The sequence below is a fragment of the Castor canadensis genome, chromosome 4, assembly GCF_047511655.1.
Source record: "Castor canadensis chromosome 4, mCasCan1.hap1v2, whole genome shotgun sequence".
NCBI lineage: Eukaryota > Metazoa > Chordata > Mammalia > Rodentia > Castoridae > Castor > Castor canadensis.
This window is the reverse complement of record NC_133389.1, coordinates 43,370,146-43,376,691: the sequence shown is the minus strand read 5'-3', so window position 1 is coordinate 43,376,691 and position 6,546 is coordinate 43,370,146. Positions and strand designations below refer to the sequence as shown.

The 6,546-nt window shown below is 36.1% G+C and overlaps 1 non-coding gene across 1 annotated transcript; it reads left to right on the top strand.

The window, feature by feature from the left end:
• The first annotated feature begins 868 nt into the window (after window positions 1-868).
• LOC141422911 (small nucleolar RNA SNORD47) lies at window positions 869-928 on the top strand. The gene has a single exon (XR_012447612.1). It is a non-coding gene; the product is annotated as a small nucleolar RNA SNORD47 (small nucleolar RNA).
• The last annotated feature ends 5,618 nt before the right edge of the window (window positions 929-6,546 follow it).

The window sequence follows — 6,546 nt, the reverse complement described above, 5'->3', positions numbered from 1 at the left end:
AAGCTTGATTGATAATTCCAGAAATGAAGGAAGAGGTGAGCAAGAGGGCAGATCTGACTGATTGTCAACATGATAACTGCTTTTGACCAATGTGATATAGGGCAATTTGTAAACATAGGCTTATTATAGATAAATGAGTTGGGTTAGAACTAATGCTTTCTTTCTCTTTCAGTCTTTTCCTCTCATTAAGAATTACCAAATGGTAGTCAGTAATTATTAAAACTGTTGCAAAAATGTTTGGACAAAAGTTTAGTCATTCAATTCCCTAAACTATACAGTAGGTAGGCTATTTTCTAGATTTGTAAAAAAAAAAAACCAGAAAACATTTATCCAGGTTTTATCCAGTAACTACACTGTTGCAGTTTTGATCAATTAAACTTATAAAGATTGGATTTGTTTTCATGGTTGATTCCAACTATTACATAAATACCATATCTTATGAAAGCAAATGCCATGTCTAGTATAAAGACCACTAAAAATCAGCTAACAAAACAAATACTTAAGAAAAAGAAAAACCACAGGAGTCTAGTCAGTGAAAAACCACAAACCTTTGTAAAAAGTGTATTTTGGTATGGGGGAAAATACTGAATTAGTGTCTTGAAAATAATCTAGTGATTTTGATTATACAAATGTGATAAAAGTACATGCTATCCTTTGGTACCATGGTGGGTCAATTCCAGACCCCAGATGTGTAGTTGCAGATAAGAGTAGTCAACCATATCATAAATAATGACTATCACTTCATTCATCAAAATATTTGCAAAAGATTTTTGTTATTTTCTCTGTCATTATGAAACATGTACTGTTTAAAAAAGTCCAAAATGAAATTTTCTGCATTCAATATACTTCAAAGAAGCTATTTCTAAAATAGCAGTGATGTGAAGATTCTGCCAAATGAAATAAAATGATAACACTTTGGAAAAAGTTATAGGAACAGTTATTTGGGAGAAAAGCTATGCTTTCTTCAATAGTAATCCAGGAAGAATATGAATTGTGGTAAAATCTCTGCTTGACTGATAACTGTTTGTAGATGAACTTAATCATGGTCAAGAATAAACGAAAGTGAAATATACCACCTTGGTAATTCTAGTTTGCGGTTTGTCTTTTGATTGTTTCCACAGCTTGGCTTAATCTATATCTGTTGCTCTGCAACTCATTCATTTACTTGTGCACTCAACAAACATTGCTGAGGCCTAATATGTGTTCCAGGCACTTTTCAGTCAGGGTTGCATGGAGCCTACATTGTGTGGAGGGGTGTTTGTGAGCAGAACTGTTCAATTCAATTTATTTCAAGTCTAGGTCAAATTATGGAAATATTTAGAGATTATAGAATAAAATAGAAGTCATCTTCCTCTTTAAAAAGCTTTCTTATGTTAACAAACATACTACAGAATTTAAGTGAGGTGCATCTATGTTCCCTCCATTCCTTCAACGCTACATGCTGTGACACTGAATACAGCCATGATCTGTGCTCAAACACTTACAGCTAATATGATGCTGAATCTATTGTGAAAATGTACACCACAGCTTGCTGATACTAAAATTAAAAAACTAAACAACACTTCCATGAGCTAAGTTTGATGGCTGAGTAACTTGTTCCACATCCAGCGATTCCTGCTGGAATTAATTCAGAGAATCTTATCCCAGTCACGTGTTCTCTGGTGTCCATGAAGTCCTCTGCTTGTTTGTTCCTTGTCTGTTCGGTCCTTGGTACCTGACTTAATCATTTCAAATAATCAGTCTTACTTATCTTTCAAACTATTTTATATCTACTATAATTATAATTTTGTAGTTTCAACACTTTAACCATTTTGGACAAGAACACTCTGGGGAGGAGGTTAATAAAGAAAAGAAAATACGTAGATTTTTTTTCTGAGAAGAGTATTCCACAGTTGATGAATAATAAAAATAACTGGCATCTAATTTACCTTAATTTGTAAGAAAAAATAAAAATTGGTAATAGTTGATAATGGTATCACACTTTTGTGTTTTTGTTTTGTTTGTTTTGCTTACAGATTCTCACTATGAGCCCAGACTGGCCTTGAATGCAAGGCTGGACTTGAACTCTCAATTATCCTACCTCTACTTCCCAAGTACTGGAACTATAGGCTGTGCCACCAAGCATGGCTCTAGTCACATTTCTAATGAGCATAAAATACCTACAATGATGTTATTTTTGACAAAATACCAGCCCCCACTGCCTAGAATCTCGCTGTGTCCCTTCCATTATTTTATCAATGTGTGTTTAGAGACTATAAGCTAATTTAATATAGGTAGTATAAATAAGTCTTATTTAGGAAGCAAAATCTACTGAAAGGCTGAGGTCAGGGTCTTGGATTTGCAGTCTTTGTTCCTCTGTTAGCCCAAATAGTGCATTGGCGTAAATGACTGAAAGCACATCATCCCTGCCTGAGCACGTAAGCCATGAAACATGTATGAATAACACAGATGACAATTAAGGGGAGACCATAAAAATAAATAAAACATTAAATTCCAAATTAGCAATCACACTTTAGAAAACATACTGGGCATCATAGGACAAAATCATTCTATTAAAATACAGGACCTATAAACACGGCATTTACATGACATGGGCAGGTGGAGCATTAGGGCCATTTAGTGTTTGCAGAGATCAAGAAGGATGCCTACAGAGGGATGGAAATTGAGAAATCTTCAGCTGAACCCAAGAATGGCCCCATGGCACCCTTTTCTTAGGTTTTCTCACATGAGGACTTGTGACAAGGTTCCAAGTCAGGAGCCTTTCTGGCATATTTGACAAAAATAAATATGTGAGAATGATTTTTGTATTTCCTATGTATTTAAAATGTCATATTTGTTTTGCTAACAGGAGCCCATATTAAGGTCAGCTACATCATCTGTAGGTCCTAAATCTCTGGAAGATAATTTTCCCATATTAGAGTTTCCCAGACTTTGATCGGATGAGATATACTGAAACCTAACTCCCTAAACAAAATGTGTTCTATTTGCTCTTGTTTCCTGAAAAGTCATAGAACAAGGAATTAAATTGGCAGTCACTGTATGTGGAAGAAGCATGTAAGGTAGAAAGTGATTCTGACATGGGCAACTTCCTAAGTACTTCCAAACTTACCTCTTCATGTTTTGCCACTAAATTTGTGCCAGGAGTTTGTATATGTTTCGGGTTAAACTCTAGAATCAACGAATACAGATGAACTCACACCTAGGAACACTAACTAGGATGTGAACTAAAGATCAGCTGGAGCCTAAAAGTCCACTTCTAGGGGCGATAACTTAATATTTGCCACACTAAGCACATTGCAGGATCCATCCTCTTCAGTCTTCACAACAATCACGTGACTTTGATAAAATTATTACCCCACAGTAGAACGAGGTCCCACAGACGTGGCTGCATCCACTAATGTGCTTGAAGTCATAGGCAGATAGAGGGTAGAGCCTTATTTGACCCCAGGTAGACGCTCCTTCAGGGCTGGTGTTCTTAACTGTTGATATCTGCCTCTAAGTGCATCCATTCTTGGGTCACATTTAGCTGTGGAGTCAGTAGTGAAAAACAGATGCTAATAGCAAGACGAAAGGAGTCTAAAAATTCTTAGTCTAACTCTTAGCACATATCTTTAGTCACTATATTATAATTTGTTCTATAAAAACAAAACAGGAATTACGGAGAAATGAGGCATTTGCAACTGCTTCTTCATCAACAGATGTGCACAGATGAGACCTAGGCATTGTATTACAGCCTGTGGCCTGCTGAGTGACTGGGTAACCCTGCTGCCTTATTTCCAAGACCCAAGTTAATCACGTAGAAATCATGAGGCTGCACTTGACCTTCGCCCCAATATAAAGCAAAATTCTTGTCCTCATTCCAAACCTGACAGCTTTGTCAATCACATGCTTCTTAATCATTATGTACCTCCTCATGTAAGCATGAAGACTGAAATAAATTTTAAGGACACAAAGACATGATTTCCCAAATATAAGTGCATTCAGCCTCACTTTTCTGTTTAAAGATATGCTGGTCCATTTCACATTATTAAAATCAAGTAAGTCCAAATTTTGAGAAAATGCTTTTACCATTCTTTTTCTCTTTGGTGTTTCCTTTCTTTCCCACTAGGTGCCCTTCTTAACCCCAACATATACACAAATATAGACAGCACTTGAAACTTTATGCTCTGTTTACAAAACATCACCATGGTGACCCAGAGTGCCACTCTTACCTTCTTTAAAATTGTCCCTTTCATTTTCCTCAAACTTCCCTTCCACAGGAAGACTGATACATTACATTCAGCAAGAAATAAATTTAAATAAACTAATTCATACTAAAATGTAGATGACTAAAATTGCTAAAAGTTGTGTAAAGGGTATTATCATTACAGTCAGAAAGACCCAAGTATGAACGCTGTCTTGCTAAGAACTTTCTGTGAGTCTTAGTTTCTTCATCTCTGTAAAATGGGCAGGAAAACAACTCAAAGGTTTGTTGTGACAATTAAATGTGATAATATTCATGCCAAGTATAGTGTCTGGACATAGTAGATGAGAAATGTATGCTATTTATCACCTGTGACAATGTTTAAGTATACTAAAGAAGTTTGTTAACACCCTTGTTTTAATGGGAAATGTCGAAGTCCTTATTGGAACACCTGAATCATTTTATGTGTTGCTCTTTCATAGGTTCCATGCTTGATAGAATAGATTCTCATAAAACATATATCATCAGTAGAAACATGCAGAATATCCAACTCAAAACCTGATTCATTAAAAAAATGTCTTAGATGTAGTTAGCAATTTGTTCAGTAACCTTTCACTGGTCATTTCCTAGTTCAGGCACCATAGTGAGCTCTTGATACAAATAATGAAAAATCATGAGCTGTGGAAACACATAAGAGAAAGCATCTAATCCAATTCTGCTGAAAAGGGGCCAAGCTAGGAATTTTTAAATCTCATCAAATCATTAATTTGTTTGTTTGTTTTGTGAAGATGAGGTCCAGCTGTACTGCCTAAGCTAGTCTTGAACTCCTGGGCTCAAAAGACCCTTCTATCTCAGCCTCCCTAGAAGCTGAGACTATAGATGTGTACCAGTGAGCCTGGCCATAATTTAGTTGTATTTTTAAAAATTACATCTCTCCTTTCAAGATTTGGGAAACAGAAGCAGGGGGCACAGAATGCCTAACAAATCAGAGTTCCCAGAAAAGTAAGCAGAAAGGATGTTTGTAAAAGGATCTCTTTCTTAACTCACTTTTGTCTAAGCAAATTTCACTCGAGAAAATAATAAGTAAGGAATCAAGAATACATTGTCCTTTGGTTTTTACAGTTAAGAAAGGTTGTTTATGGTGTGTATGTGTGAAATAGGTGTACGTATAAATTCTCTTCTCTGAACTTTGTTGTGTAATATTTTATCATGATTTTCCCACAATAATATATGGCATATTTCCAACTTATCTCCCTTCATTCATACCTTAACAACACAACCTAAAAGAATGTTCAAATCCGCCTTTTGAATGGGATATTTGAGGACTAATTATGTCAGGCTCTTCAACTCGTTTTTAAACATAATTTTTCAGGATGAGAATTAAAAGAAGTGTCATTTACATTACAGTAGTATAATTTGTCTCTTCACTGCTTTCTCCATGTATCATTTTTATGTAAAATCAAATTCTCCATTCAAATGTGGCAATGTCTCTTTAAAAGTCTCCACCAAGCAGACAGAAAACCAGCTTCGCAACTTCTCTGGGTGGATTCTCATATGAATAATTAGCCTGGAGCAATGAAACTGTTCAACAACTCTTCTTGAAATCTTTGATCTGTCTGATTCACAAAAAAGTGCTTGCTTCCTGCTGCCTCAAACAGAACTTTGGCAGGGAAAAGGAAATCCTCCCTTTCTTGATTACTGCAGACTTGGGTGTTGGTGGTGGTCTTTGCTATGGAGTGGTGGGGAGGTTGAGGGACCCTCCCATCCCACTGCTGCTAATGAGGAAGCTTCTTTTCAAGTTTCTCAAACCCCACCTTCAAAAGCTGAAATTACATGACTCATATTTATTTTGATACCATCAAGGTTTTGCTGACAATGTGGAATCTTCACCTTCCCTGTACTAAAAGTGTACTCTTCAGGTTCTTAAATGAATCAAGACCTTTGTGAAGTACCTAGAAATAAAAACTTAACTCATTGTTTATTCCAGTTACCTTCTCACCCCTTTCTCATGGTGGCCATTGGGAGTCAGTGAATTACATGAAGGAAAGATGTTACAGTGTATGAACACAGAAAACAAGCCCAATAAATTCATCTAAAGAGCCAAGCACCTTCTAACCATGCACCGATAGTGACTATAAGGATATCTTATGTAACAGACTATAACCCTGTGAGAGGAGTGACCATTTGGAGGAGTAGTTTCAGTGTGGATATGTTTTATTGTTCTTAGACGATAATAAAATCTTTGAGGCAAGAAGAATATTACTGCTTTTTTTGTGTGTTCACCACAACACCTAGTAAGGCACCTGACACATTGATAATGGATTAATTTTACTGGATGAATCTGATTAGGTAGCAGTTAGACA